Raw genomic sequence first — 12,877 nt, forward strand, 5'->3', positions numbered from 1 at the left:
TATATATATAATATATATATATAAATTGTTTAAACAACTAAGAAAATTATTTTTTAAAGGAAGAAAACCAAACAAAACAGTGTAAGATATGAGTGAAGGTTTTTCTTTCCACTCAGATTCTCGATTCTTCTCCACAAAGTTGACCACAGTTAACATCCTTCATGTATTCATTCAGAAAAAAAAAAATGTACTTTAACTTAGGATTTTACATGATTTTTTTATATCATGTCATAACCAGTATCTATTTTTGCTCTTGCTTTTGTTATTACAATAGCTTCCATTTCCTTGAATATCAAGACATTCAGCCCTACCTCATTATTTCTTATGGCTGCTTAATACTACTGAATAGATATATTTTTAAGATTCTCTTATGATGAATATCTAAGTTTTTCTAGTTTGGTCCTTTGTACTCAATAATGTAAAGAACATTCATGCAACTATGTTGGCATACTTTTGTGTAAATAGAGGGAGAACAAATTTTTAGAAATGACACTCGTGAGTCAGATGATATATGCATTTTCATTTTAAATCATTAGCAAATGCACTTTAAAATATGACAACATTCATCACCAGTGTCTTGGAGGCTAAATTCCTCAACACTTTTAGCAATGTAGTACTGATATTTTAAAACACTTCCCAAGGTAATAAGAGAAAGTATTATGTTTTAATTTATATTTTTATTATTTTGGAAGTTGATTATTTTCCACATTGACCTTGACAGTTTCAATCCTTTTTTGTGAACGGCTCATATATTGGCCAGCTTTTTTGTTGCTGTGACTAAATAATTGAGAAAAATCAACTTAAAGAAAGAAAGATTTCTTTTGGCCTGTGGTTTCAGAAGTTTCAGTTGACGTTTAACTAGTCCATTGTTTCTGGGCCTGTGAAGAGGCAGAACATCACAGTGGATGGCAGAGGCATGGCAGCCAGGAGGAGAGAGAAAGAGACAGACAGACAGACAGAGGCAGGCTGGATAGAGTCACCAAGGGCAGGCTGCCAAGGAACAACTTTATCAACTAGGTCTCACAGTTTCTTTCAGCGGCCCATAGCCCACTCAGCTATGGCTCCATCAATGGGTTAATGCATTGATGAGGTCAGAGCCCTCATGGCCTAATCACTTCCCCAAAGTCCTACCTCTGAACCTGGCTGCACTGGGACCAAGCCTTGAACACATGAGCCTTGGGGGACCTCCAGATCTCAACCATAGCAACTCCTTTGTATTCTTTTTTTTTCTTTTTTGTCTTTTTGTTGTTGTTGTTATGTTTGGGTTTTTTGTTTTGTTTTACTTCTTCTTAAGCATTTCTTCCTTTTGTGCATCCGATACACTGGACCTGGTAGGTTGTCCTTTCTGTATGCCGTGTTTGTTTCCCATTCTGGTTTGGTCAGCTGCTGGATGATGTCTCAAGCTCTGCAGGTGCTAAAATATCCTTGGTTCTGTGCTGCTCATTGCTTTTAAAAACTAATTTGGAAAAAATGATTTAAGGTCTTAAAAAAAAAAAAAAAGAGGCTTTATCTAAAGAGGTTTTACATGTGCGTTACAAGGTGCCCTACGGGTGTTATTTGTTAGCCAAGAACAATCTGAAACCAAACTCAGACAAGTCTCCTTTTTCCCAAAGGATATGACCACTGGCATATCGCTGAGAGATTTATTTTCTTTCAGAATAACAATAGATTGTGGAGAGTGTCTCCATTAAAATACGGCATACATTCCCACTCCCCACCTGGGTCTTAATGTCTGCTTTTCCTCCCATGTCTGTAACGGATCTGAAAACAAATTTAAAAATTTTCAGGGATGGCAAAAACTCCTCATGAAAAAAATGACTTCTGAGCTGTTTATCCTTTCAGGATCCGGCTTTGTTTTCTCTTCTATTCTTTGGGTAACTCTGCTTCATTGTCAATTATTTGATATTTTCCAAAGGGGTTCTTAAAGTAATTCATTCAGCATTTTTAGTTGTAGGCTGTAGGAGGTTTGTTTGAATCCTTGGTTTTCTATTACCCTCATTGAAAACTCCTGTCTTTATGACACCCACCTTTGCACTGAGAGGGGGGTAATGATTTTCTGCTCTTTTTCCAGTTTTTTGAGATTAAAGTTGACTTACTTTGTTTGTTTTCTTTCTGGTTATCTGATTTAGGTGTTTGTCTTTTTGTTACTATTTTGGCTATGGCCACTGGTTTCAATATGTAGTTAATTTAAAATAATACATTAGTACGAGGAATTTATTTTTTAACCTGAGTGGTTAAAAGGGACTCTCAGTTCAAAGGCAGTCTCAGCAAAAAGTGAGGTGCTAAGCAACTCAGTGAGACCCTGTCTCTAAATAAAATACAGAATAGGGCTGGGATGTGGCTCAGTGACTGAATGCATCTGAGTTTAATCCTGGTGTGTGTGTGTATATATATATATATATATATATATATATATATATATATATAATGCAAACATTAATCCTTCCTACTAACAATGGGTCCTGAAGGAATTGACTGCTGTGCCCTAAACTTTCACCCTTTCCCATTTTCTTAGGAGTCCTGGAAGAAGAAAAGCAACTAGTAAAACTCTAGGTAACAAGGGGTCCCAGAGGAAGAAGATAAACAATGAACTCAGGTCTGTTCTTTCATCCCTTCCCAGTAACAATAAGTTTTGGAATTATTTTATATATATATATATATATTTTTTTTTTAGGAGGAGGAGCAGGCCCCAGGAATTGACCTCAGGGTTACTTGACCACTGAGCCACATCCCCAGCCCTACTTTTATTTTATATATTTTTTATTTAGAGTCAGGGTGTCACTGAGTTGCTTAGTGCCTCACCCACCGTTGCTAAGGCTGGCTTTGAACTTGTGATCCTCCTGTCTCAGCCTCCCAAGCAGTTGGGATTATAAGGGTATACTACTGTGTTCAGCTAGGTTCGGATTTTTTCAATTTTTTAACTGACTGCCCCAAACCGACACATTCTGCTTCAGTCTCCAGTGATTAATTCACCCTCGTCGTGACCTTTAAACCTCAGAGCCCTTCTGTAACCAGCAGCCATTCTGCACCCTGAAAATGAGCCTCTCTGATGCCTCACTGATTGACTCTGCTGCTGAACAAAGGAAAGTTTGCAGATCTGTTTGAGGTCCGCTCCCATCTCCGTTACTTGTGCTTACGGTTACATCTTTATGGCCACCTCTAATTTATTAATTCTCTATTTATATTATTTTGGGTTACTGGTTGTGAGCCATATGATTCATGCTTTGGGGAAGTACACATATTTACTTTTTTGCTTGATATTTAAATAGTTATTGTAAAAACTATTACATAAAAAGATTATGTATGTTCAAAAGTTTCTTTTTTCTAAGGTTGGAGATAAGTTTGTTTCTGTAATTTATCATACAGTTGTGGGTTGAGGGCTATTATATGCTGTGCTCCATCCTGGGCTTCAAGAGAAGAGAAATCCACAAAACTGACAACATCACTGTCCTCTGTGGAATTGGCACTCAAGCAGAAGAGACAACTAACTCTGCAAGTAACTGCATTTTTAGTGATAATGTCTATGGACAAAAGCAAAACGGTGTGAAGGGATGGAGAGTGACAGAGGTGTGGCTATAAATAGAATAATCAGGGCAAGTTCCCCTCAAAACACAGAAAAGTCAGGACCCTGTGGAGGTCTCAGAGAACATTCCAGAAAAAAGAAACAGCACATTATTAGATACAGTTCATAAGTTATGTCATTCAAATTCTCTATTCTTTAATATTGTTGCTATTGGTATTATTGTTTCAGCTACTCTCAATTTCCCAGAAAGACATTTTGAAGATGTTTTTAAGATTTCTATTATGATCAGACTTTATAAAATTTGCCTATATTTCAAAACAGTAATAAGTTGCTGTAGCTCTGAAACACAGGGTCATGTGTGTGCTGTAGGGTTTTTAGGCACCTGCAGAATGAAGTCCAAAGACAACACAGGGTGAGGACTCAATAGCAGATTTATTAGAAGCAAGAAAGGAAGCTCCCCACAGCATGGAGGGTCCCAGTGCGAGTGTCGTGCATGGCTGTCTGTCTCCGGGTTTTTAATACTGTTTGATGGAGGAACTAACCTTTCACTGGGGAGTCCCCCTTGATTGTTCTTTTCCTTTGACCCAGTTGAAGGTGTACATTTTAAATTTCTTCCCACAATAGGATGATTTAATGTGTTTGTTAACCTGAGTTTGTCCTGTACCTGTTCCTTCAAGCAAAAGAATTGCCAGGATTCAAAACAACTCTTTGAGGTGGACTAATGTTGGGGTGGTCAAGGAACCCTGGGGCAACCACAGAATGGATGGGTGTCCAAGCCTGAGTGGGGCCTTCAGTCAGGCAGAGAAAAACAAAAACAAAACAAGTTCTGGCCTAGGGTTTTAATCTGGAGTGGGGGGATCCCATCCTCTGAGATCCCCATTTCTATCTGCCTATCTCCTGCCCCAGCTATAAATATCCGTGCTAATATTCCACTAGTCCTCAGAGTGTTTCTGGTTGAAGTGATCATATAGATGGCCTGGGGACCTGCTTCTGGTGTTGATGCAAGCCCTTCAGCATTAATCTCTTCAGATGAGAGCTGACAGTTAGATCCTTGTCTGATTACCCCAAAGTCAAGTCAACCAGTTGACAAAGCCAGGGACACAGTCTCCCCAGGATTCTTCTCGTTTAAGAGAAAGACAAAACTGGGAAACCACGTTACTCAGGCAAGCAGTGGAGAAAGCCCCCAACAGCTACCAGGGAATAATGAATCTCAAATATAAAAGTCGAACCAAAGAAAGCCTGTAAGGAAAACAGTGTCATGAAAGAGAAGGCCAAGATGTATAACGAAAAGAACTGAGCCTCCAAGAGTAGAGGACTTAAATGTCCCAGTTATTATCCTCAGAGAAATCTGTGGAGACGCTGTGAATTGTGAACCATACAAGTTAAAAAATTGATAGGATTCATGTCAGCAGAATATTTGAAACAGCTGGAAAACACTAGCAGATAAAAATCAAAGACATTCTGGAGAATTAGATAGAAAAGAATATACAAATATGAGAATAACATGACTGACCCAGGACATTCACTGTTGTACCAATGTCCAACTAATAAGCATTATAGAAAGAAAAAAAAAAACAGAGGAAACAAGTTTGTTTAACAGAAACAGAAGAAAATGTCCTTAGCTAGATACATACTGAGCAATATTGTAGGGGCTTGCATGCTGTGCTGAAGAATTTGAAATTCATTACATTCTATTTGGAATTCTCTAGTGTGGACATTGGAGACTATAGTCTACAGACTTTGATACTATATATATTGATTGATTGATCTCTGTGTCTATCTATATGCCATCTACCGTCTGTCTATATCTGTCTGTTTATTATGAGAACCAATGAATGCTTTTAAGCATCTGAGTAATGTAATTGATATTTCTTTTAGGTAACTATTTCTATTAACAATGGATTATAGATAAGAAAAAATTAAAAGTATTTTAGGAGTTTAACCTTTACCAAATCCAATCATATTCTAAGTTTTTTCTATAACACTTATATGGGTGGGCCAAGAATGTTATTATTCACATTTGATAGTTTTGATTCAGAGAAGTGCTTTAGCTCTTACGTAACAGATCCAAGACTGAAGTTCAGGTTTTTGGATTCCAATATTGCTTTCCCTTTCCTCTCTATTATTCTTTGTGCTTTAGTGACATTTCACATGGATGTGGCACCTTTCCTGCAACAATGCTTAGTATGTAACTCATATGGAAAATTTATCTTTGGTAAATCTAAGGACATGTCAATAAACTGGTTTTCTCTTAGTTTTGGAAACACTGGTAGATGACATTTTCCAGACTCCTCATCTTTAGATGTTGCTATGAACTAATTTCTAGCCAATGGATTCTGAGTGGAAGCTTGTGGAAGCAGAAGTTTGTGCCTTTTCCAGTCCTGGCACCTAAAACCTCTCACGCTCATTCCTCTTAGGCCATCTTGATCAGCCACAGAGGGAGCACTTCAGAAGCCAAGTGCTAAAGATGGACAAGGGTTGAGATGGAAGGAGCCTGACTGGATCATCACTAGGAGGAAGCTGCATGAAGATCAGGACTGTCTCCTAGGAATTCAACACAAGAAATCACTTTCCATCACTTGGGGGAAGTTACAAGTAATAGTATAATTTTGTATAGTAATTATAGCTATTCGTATTATATACTGTACCTATATATAGCCTAATGTGTAAAATAGCACCTACACACACAGGTGTATAAGCAACAGCTAATTAAAGCAACAGGAAATTTGAAATCCATATATCAACGTGTTTCATCTTTTCATTGTCAAAAAAAGAGCCCAAAGCAAAAAGGATTTGGTTTACAAATGACTCTTATGTCTTTGATTGTTGTTTCCTAGAATGAGTTACTTATAGTCTTTCTGAGCATCAACCCTTCAGGAATACAATGCTTACTTCACAATCTATATAAGATAAAATAATAATACTATTAAGTTTTTTTTTATATTTTTTATTGGTTTTTCAAAACATTACAAAGCTCATGATAGCTATTAAGTTTTTAAATACCTCTCTCACAGTTGTGCCTGGCACAAAGTTGGTCCTCAGTATACTTTCTCTCTCTCACAGCTCTGCATGTTGCTACATAAAGTCGCCCAAGACCAAAAACGCCATAGTAAGAAAGGAAGAAAACTACATCTACATTCATGATGTCCTGGTTTCTTATAGCTCAACACCTCCAGTGTTTTCCAAAACCTGAAGTGAATCACAAAGGCATCTGTTTGTTCACTGTAGCTCAGTATCTTGCCTAAATTAGGTTAAAACTTTAATTTTCTAAAACAAATGAAGTGTAAATCTACAAATTGAAAAAAAATCCATACCTTAATAAACTATATTTTATTTGGATATATTTTCCTTTCCTATTTATTCTCCAAGCGCCTCTTAGAATACAGCCAAATTGGAACTCTTAATTGTAAGTAGCCATTTGAAATTGCTTAATCAATGCTGACTTTCAAGCAAATGCATAGACAAACTTCATTATCACAGCACTTTCTAAATGAATTCTTAAGTGTTTCATGTAATTTTCTTTTTGATTTCTCCAGATAATGCCAATGAAATGCATTAAAAATAGGTCTCAGTACCTTAAACACATTTTATTGTAAGTAAAGAATTTATTTCTTACAAAATATTTACCCTGGATAAGTCCAAGCTCCTTACAGTCTCTTAAGAACCTTATACCACCCACAAAGTGAGGGCTAAATGTGGCAGTGCTTGACTACATCTGATCTTAAGATGGTTTACTATTTTATTTATAAAACAATTACAAATTTTTCAAATGCATCTTGGAGTGGCAAATATTTTAGGTGCACTTCATTCACAAAATGTATTTTTGAACTTGCCACTAATCTGATAAAAGACCATCACACTGAGTTTTAAAATGGCAATTATAATTCCTTTCCTGCTATCATCATTCTGGGGCAAATAATATACTAGAGGTTAATATATCATTTTTAAAAACTTTAGTTTTATAATGAAAGGATCTGGATTTTATATCCAAGTGACACCAGAAGACACTTTTGAGTAGTTTTCTAATGATCTCTCTATCTCTTTGGGTTTGTTGTTTCCATACAGTTAACTGATAAGGTATTGAACAGGGCTGTATTAGCTGGGTGAGGTTTCCCTTCCCTTGTCTACCTGAGTAAAACAAGAATACTATGTTTTCTCAATCAGTCATGTTTTCCTTTATAAAAATAACACCTCTTACTGGAATAAATTAGATCAAACACAATTGTTAGGACACACTCATTTAAAACCAGGGAAATCCTTTATTTCACTATGTCACTGGGCTTGAGAAAAAACACATTTCCTAAAGCTTTTAATTTGTAATCAAAACCTTTTTAAAACATATGTACCTTACGCTTTAAGTTAGACACTTCAGGGCAACCCTAGAATCTAATTTCTTTCAGCATCTTTGTATTTTTCATTAAAAATTCTAGTCCTTGGTGATGCAAATAAGATTACTCTGCAGATAATTATCTAAAAACAAACCAAAAAAAAAAATAGCCTAGTTGAATCACATGAATGTGCTGTGGTTTGAATGCAGACCTTGTCTCTCCAGAGGTCCCTGTGTTAAAGGCTCTGTCTTTAGGGGGCAGTTTGGATAGGTACTGTGAATCTTTAAATGGTGGAGCCTCTTGGGAGGCCTTTAAGCACACACCCATTGGGGGTGTGTCCTTCAGTCCCTCAGGCTTTCTCTGCTTTGTGACTTGTAACTTGACCAGTTGCTCTGACACATGCTTTGCCATTGTCATCTGCTACTCCCATTGAGGTCAAAACCACAGGTGGCCCAACCTTGGATTTGAACCTAAGTACACATTTTCTCTTTTTATTGCCTCAGATATTTCACTGTAGTAAAACAATGGCTAATAGAGAAGTTTAAAGGCTTTCTTCAGTTGATAAGTATCAGGAAGCAACTGAAGAATGAAATTTTAGGTGAGAAGTATTGTGACTGGGTTGCAGTTTTTAGTTTTAACTGCTGTGAAACTTGCAGTTGGGGATTTTCTCAGTTTTCTTCCACCTGCTCAGCATTGTTAGTGCTATTCTATCCTCATACCTGTCTTAGAAGTACTTCTAAGCTCAGTTTTTGCATCTCTGTGTTTTGTTGGTTAAGCAAAGTGTGAAGAGGGTGTATGAAGGTAGCAAAAAAACAAGACAAGGAAAAAGGGATCTGTTAGGCTGCAATCATATTAAAAATGATAAGAAAGCAGTATGGAGATTTCTTGGAAATCTGGGAATGGAACCACCATTTAACCCAGCTATCCCTCTCCTCAGACTATACCCAAAGGACTTGAAAATAGCATACTACATGGACACAGCCACATTAATGTTTATAGCAGCACAATTCACAATATTTAGACTGTGGAGCCAACCTAGATGTCCTTCAGTGGATGAATGGATAAAAAAATGTGGCATATATATACAATGGAATTTTACTCAGCAATAAAAGAGAATAAAATCATGGCATTTGCAGGTAAATGGATGACGTTGGGGAAGATAATGCTAAGCAAAGTTAGCCAATCTCAAAAAAACACATGCCTAATGTTTTCTCTGATATAAGGAGGCTGACTCACAGTGGAGTAGGAAGTGGGAGCATGGGAGGAATAGATGAATTCTAGATAGGGGAGAGGGGTAGGAGGGAAAGGGGAGGGGGCAGGAGATTAGCAAGGATGGTGGAATGTGATGGACATCATTATCCAAAGTACATGTATGAAGTCACGAAATGGGTGTCAACATACTTTATATATAAACAGAGATGAAAAATTATGTTATATATATGTAATAAGAATTAAAATGCAACAAAAAAACCAAAAGAACATGTATAAAGACATGAATTGGCATGAACATACTTTATATACAAAGATATGAAAAATTGTGCTCTATATGTGTAATAAGAATTGTAATGCATTCTGTTGTCATGTATTTAAAAAAATAAAGTCAAATAAAAAAAGAGAACATAGAAACAGATATAATGCATAGTTAAGTACAGAAAGGTCAAAGATAAAATAAATAAATAACTTCAAGTTACCAAATATATATGAAATATCTGTACATGCACATAATAGATTAATAAAATTTGATAAATTTTGTCAAAAAAATAAAAAATAAAAATGATACTTAAATATAAATTTAAATGTATTGTAAGGAAATATTATTGATGGGGGAAAAAAACAACAGGGAAATATAGTGAAATATCAAAGAGGGAAAATAGAAAACAAAACCAATATGGCAGCCATAAATCCAACTATATTAATAACAACATTAAATGTGAATTGATCAACAATTGATCCAAAGCTAGAAATGATCAGACTGAATAATAAATAAGATTCAATTTTAAAAAAATGAAATAAAGGAAAAGGAAAGGAGACAAGGAAAATTTAGGGACTTTTTATCATGTATATCTTAGTCCTTTTAGACAGTATGGTGTTTTAGTCAGCTTTTTCTCTCCTGTGACTTGAAAAAAACCTGAAAGGAAAAGTTTTAGAGGAGGAAAGTTTGTTTGGGTCTCTCGGTTTCAAGGTTCCTGTTCATACAACACCAATTCCATTGCTCTGGGCCCAAGTTGAGGCAGAATGTCACGAGGAAGAGGAAAGCAGCTGAGGACGTGGCAATCAGGAAGGAGAGACTAAGCTTGTCTCACAGGGGATAAAATGCATATCACAAAAGCATGCTCCCCATGACCAACCTCCTCCAGCCTTGCCCCACCTGCCTGCAGTTACCTCCCAGTCAATCCTGCCAAGGGATTAATGTTCCCATAGTTAAGACCTAATCATCTCACCTCTGGACTTTCTTGCATTGTTTCACCCATGAGCCTTGGGGAAACACCTTGTTTCTAAACCATAACATGAAAAAAAACATGCCTCCTATTTCATACACATTTTCACCTGTACCTTCCTTTTTTTGATCCATAGCAACAAGAAAAATATCCTTATCGTGTAACATATCTACATTTCTACATTTTTGCAGCATGAAAAAAACCATGATTGGTTCACAGCAGCATAATTTTCTATTCTATCTTTCCTATAAGCAAACCACATCTTTGTTTTGTTTCTGAAGTATTCTCTTTGCTGTCTTCTTAAAATTTTTGCTACGGCTTGCATATCCTGGTTGTTTACAAGCTGAATTCTTCCTTAACAACATTCTTATATTTTGAAATTGTCAAAATCTTTCAGCAAGAATACTAGTTTAATTGTGTTGGAATTATAATATATTGGTAATGTTAAAATATGACTTTATATATTTAAATAAATTATACATTTTTAAAAAGAAAACACTGGATTTCCTTGGTACTAATTGTAAAATCTACACTGGTAGCATTTTGGGTGTTAGTATTCAGGTAGTATTCCCTTGAAGCTCAAGAGATGTTTGGGCTATCTCTGGTTGGAAGTTAATTTTTAAAAATATCTCATATTCATACAAGTGAAACTGTCACTGCCTTGTAGGAATTCAAATGTATAAATACAACCTTGAAATTAGCTTAATTTTCCCTTTTTTTAAAAAAATTCTCCTTCTGGAAAAACATGGCTTATCCCACATGCATGGTATTAAATGTGGATGAAAGTTAGTAACTGTATTATTCTTGTTGTTAAGGTCTTTACCTCATTGGAATCTTCTATTCTTTTTTAAGAGCAAAAACTCTGAGAGAAGATTCTATTGAAATTTTAAGCTTCTTGTAGTAACAGAGATGCAAATGTTGCCCTTAATAGTTGATTTGGGATTAATGGATAACATATTAAATGGTTTTATTGTGATATTTATTTAGGTATAGTCATTTTCTTCTACATTCTAGAACAGGCATAGCTGACCATCAAACAGATGGGCCTAGCACTTCACTGGATTCAATAACTATTAAGTCAATCAATTGCTCTTCTGATGCTCAGCCTGCCCGAGAAGGCTTTGAAATATTCATTCCACTCCTTTAAAGTCATTCACAAGAGGCTGGCTATTTTTATGTCCTATTTCAAAAGGGTACCTAGGTGGAGAGAAGCTGACTTTTGGCAACTTAATAGTAAATCTCACAAGTATGAAAGAAAACTACTTGTTAGATCAGCACTATGCATCAGACTCCGGCCATGGAAATCCATTCTCTTCAGTTTTATTCTCTTCTTCCATTTTTTATGGTTTGAACTTCTTGTGCTGCCACCCATATTTCTATGAATGGAACTGAATCACATTATCATTGTCATCAAGGACAAGTGGGGATGACCTGGAGAATGTAGGCGGTTGGATGTGTAGGATTGGTGGGTGGCATATGCCCTCAGGTCAAATAACACTGCTATTAATTGGTCCCCAATTGTTTTTGATAATTGGTGTTTTGTGATCATTTCAGTCTTAGTAAATATTTTCTATATTCCAATTTAAAGTCTCACATTTTTGTGCCCAAATATGTTCCTGGGTCCCAATTGCTTGGGGTCCTGTTATTTTGAATTATGATACAGAACAGTGAAGGAAGGAATAAGAATTTTCTATTTCATTATAGGGCACTGGTTATATGACTACTGACATGAAAATAAACTACTTCTCCGTGCTTTAAAACTAGAACACAGTAAATAATACTATCAGTGTGATTTATTTATGTCTAGACCTTCAAAGATGGGGCTTTCTACTAGGTGCCTTAAAGATTTAAGGTTTATCTTAGTTTTAGCGAGAAATGGAATTTTTAGATAATTAGGTTGGAACTGTTTTAAAGGTCTCAATGATTTGCCAAGCATCATCAAGCAACAGTAGGACACCGTAGAGATCTCTGGCCATTACATAAGGGCAAACAGAGAGATGGGGTGATGGACAGAGAGAAGAAGAAGGGAAGGGAGGCAGGAAGATGCATGCAGGAACAGGAAGGAAGACAGGAAGGAAGGAAGGAAGGAAGGAAGGAAGGAAGGAAGGAAGGAAGGAAGGAAGGAAGGAAGGAAGGAAGGGCAAGTAGGAAATGGGAAAGGAGGGAGGTTAAACATGGACGAAGCCGCTCCATTTTCTTTTTTAAATATTCATTTTTTAGTTGTAGTTGGACACAATACCTTTATTCCATTTATTTATTTTTATGAGGTGCTGAGGATCCAGCCAGGGCCTGGCACATGGTAGGCAAGTGCTCTACTGCTAAGCCACAATCCCAGCCCCAAAGCAGCTCCATTTTCTCATCTGTGAGTTTAACATTGAGCTTGAATGTATTCTCAGAGGATAAGGTTCCATAAGCTTGGAAGGGCAAAACCTATAAGAGCAAAGCATTTTTCCTTCACCTCTTCACTTTCCAAGTAGGCAGCTGCTCATATCCTGCTCCATGGAATAAGAAGACACCAATTCAGTTATCTCTAAGGCAAAGACAGAGCCTCTAGATTCAACATCATTTTTCCTCCCAAGCACTTGATC

General features: G+C 36.4%; 1 long non-coding RNA gene across 2 annotated transcripts; it reads left to right on the plus strand.

Moving 5' to 3' along the window:
- The first annotated feature begins 645 nt into the window (after window positions 1-645).
- On the plus strand, window positions 646-6,862 carry LOC144366937 (uncharacterized). Of its 2 annotated transcripts, XR_013426147.1 has the most exons (3): window positions 646-2,596; window positions 5,941-6,118; window positions 6,587-6,862. It is a non-coding gene; the product is annotated as an uncharacterized LOC144366937 (long non-coding RNA). The 2 variants fall into 2 exon arrangements; XR_013426146.1 differs by lacking the exon at window positions 646-2,596 and having other exon boundaries at window positions 2,617-6,118.
- The last annotated feature ends 6,015 nt before the right edge of the window (window positions 6,863-12,877 follow it).

Source organism: Ictidomys tridecemlineatus, chromosome 9 (genome assembly GCF_052094955.1).
Source record: "Ictidomys tridecemlineatus isolate mIctTri1 chromosome 9, mIctTri1.hap1, whole genome shotgun sequence".
NCBI classification, from domain to species: Eukaryota; Metazoa; Chordata; class Mammalia; order Rodentia; family Sciuridae; genus Ictidomys; species Ictidomys tridecemlineatus.